Raw genomic sequence first — 2503 nt, forward strand, 5'->3', positions numbered from 1 at the left:
ATGTGAACACTTGAATTATGACCCTTATAATGTCTGTCTATCTATCTATCTATCTATCTATCTATCTATCTATCTATCTATCTATCTATCATCTATCATCAACTATCCATCTACAATTTCTAATATGAGCTTCAGTCTTTCTGCCTGAGTTTGAATATTTGTTTCATCATGTCCTTGTGCAACCTTGGCCGAGATTCTATAAAACGTGTTAGCAGTAGGACCTACCTCAAAGAGCTATTCTGCAGATTTAGCCAGATTTGGTTTCCCTTGTTTGTAAAATGTTGGTAGAATAGTGCCTGATACAGACTAAGTATTAAATACAAGATAGCTACTATGATTGGTGGTGTTTTTATTTACTTAACGTATAACAACCGTTCCGCTCAATATTACTCTGAGAGTTTCCCTTTGGGGATGAGGGCTCCATTTAATGTGGATGCCATCACCACGCTGTGCAGACCCTGATGTTTTGCCTCCAAAATGAAGCCTCTTTGCCAGTGTTGTATCAGTGTGATCTGCTCTATTTCATAAAGCACTGACTAAAAACCTGGTTAAGACTCAGCTGTTTTTCCTTTAGTCTTAAAGGAAGCAGAGATGAGTCTCATATCTTTGTTGAAATTCTGCAATATGCAATTTAAAGTTAGATTGACCTTCAAGCTGACAAAGAAAAATAAACAGTTTTATAAATGAAAATGGCTAATCTGAAATAGATCACAGCTAAGAACTTCATTTTGTATTCATTCTCTTCATACAAGGCCGATCTCACACGAGTGAACATCTGCTGTTGTGTTTCATTGTGGAGCCCATTGAAGATGCAGTTGGAGGGAATTAAGGACACAACGAGCTGGCAGAAACCAGAGAATGTGTCTGTGGTCCCTTATTTCAGAGAATTTTGATATTTAAATTCAGGTGTTCCTGATTTAAGAAAAAATAGTTGTTACCTAAACTTTCACTGGTGAATTGTTTTTCTTTAGAACTGTTCCAGTCTCCTGGAAGTCACTGACAGGGTTAATTCTTGCAATACGTGGGAGGGCTCCACATACTGCAGGGAGACCGAATGAGGGTAGAGAAGGACAGTTGCTTCAAACTTTCACAGTATTTCCCTGCGATTTCAATGTTTCCCAAGAAAGAAAATGTATTCCTTTGAAGCACATACAATTATCAGAGAACATATAATGAAAGAAAATAAAAATATCAGTAGCATGGTGGGGTGGTGGGGCTTCTGGGGAGGGGCTGGGGTGGCGGATCACAAGATCTAAGTATCTCCTCACAGATGCCTGACAGCTCTGCTCAGTATCTACACAAAAGAGACGCCTTTTACTGGTGTAAGGCTCTGAGCCAGGGATGCCCTGAGAAATCTGGGCAATTGCCCTTTGTTCTGGTTCTACAGTTTCATGTTTAGGAAAACTGTGGCCCAGGAAGGCTGAGGGTGATAAATAAGCACTGTGCTCACGCCTGACTAGACTGTACTGAACTCTGCAGTCATATTATATATGGTATAACACCAAGATTGATGACCAAGAAGAGGCTATCCCCTGCATGTTTCCAGAGAAGCCTTGCGCAGAAACACACACACACACACACACACATGAACGCACGCGCAAATGCATGCGCACGCCAGCACGAACATACAGCCTAGCTTGAGGAGGGTAGTTGAACCTTCTGAAAGAGTTTATATTATTTCTTTTTAACTCATAGATTATTATTTTGGACCCTAAGGTGCCCTTACATAGAGATTTATTCAATTACTGACCTAAGTTCATAACTAAAAGCCCTACTTTCTCATATGCTCTTGATATTCTCGAGGTACTGGCCTCTAATGATGTGCTGTGCTGTGCTTTTATTTTATTTTTGCATAAACTCTCCAAAAGGGAGACAACCGTAATATCACAGTTGATTGAAATCTCTCCGGAGACACCCTGTACAACTGATTGTCTCTTCCCTCTGATGCTTCTCTGCAGAAATTCGGTGTCCAGATGTTCCAGAATCCAGATGGCCTAGGGATCCTCTATCACCCAGAAAGGAGGAGAATGTTCATGAAAGTGGAACATTGAAAAGGAAAAGAAGTCATTTAGCACTGGCAAAAGGATGGCAACATACAGGGTTCAAGAAAAAAGTTTCCTTTCCTAAAGCATAGAACTTAATAAATGTGTGTTATAGGCTCTATCAGCAAGCCAAATTTTCAGCCTCGCTTCTTCTTTCTATCACCATTAAGAGGCTTGCAGAGATCCATACTCTTTAAAGGGCAGACAGCATGGAAGAACTATCATGTACAATTTAAAGTAGCAGCTAAAATTGGAATGGTCACAAGAAAGCCTGTTTCTTTGCAATTAAATTGACAAGCTGTCTGTGATTACCCTAGGGAACTTGGCAGCTGAGTGATACAAAGACTGCAGAGTGTTGAAAGGTCTAACACAACTTACTAGCTGGACAAAGACCACATCTGCCTAATAGACTGAGGGAGAGAGTTGTGGAATGTATGAGGCTAAATTAACAGAGGAGACAT

The 2503-nt window shown here is 40.3% G+C and overlaps 1 long non-coding RNA gene across 2 annotated transcripts in view; it reads left to right on the forward strand.

Moving 5' to 3' along the window:
* Nucleotides 1-2176, forward strand: part of LOC123521895 — a 127100-nt gene extending 124924 nt beyond the window's left edge. For both annotated transcript variants that reach the window (XR_006680239.1, XR_006680238.1), the window contains exon 4: nucleotides 1959-2176. This is a non-coding gene — a long non-coding RNA (uncharacterized LOC123521895). The remainder of the gene's footprint in view (nucleotides 1-1958) is intronic.
* The last annotated feature ends 327 nt before the right edge of the window (nucleotides 2177-2503 follow it).

The sequence above is a fragment of the Echinops telfairi genome, unplaced genomic scaffold (assembly GCF_000313985.2).
Source record: "Echinops telfairi isolate 266 unplaced genomic scaffold, ASM31398v2 ScPeMD7_443;HRSCAF=831, whole genome shotgun sequence".
Taxonomy (NCBI): Eukaryota; Metazoa; Chordata; class Mammalia; order Afrosoricida; family Tenrecidae; genus Echinops; species Echinops telfairi.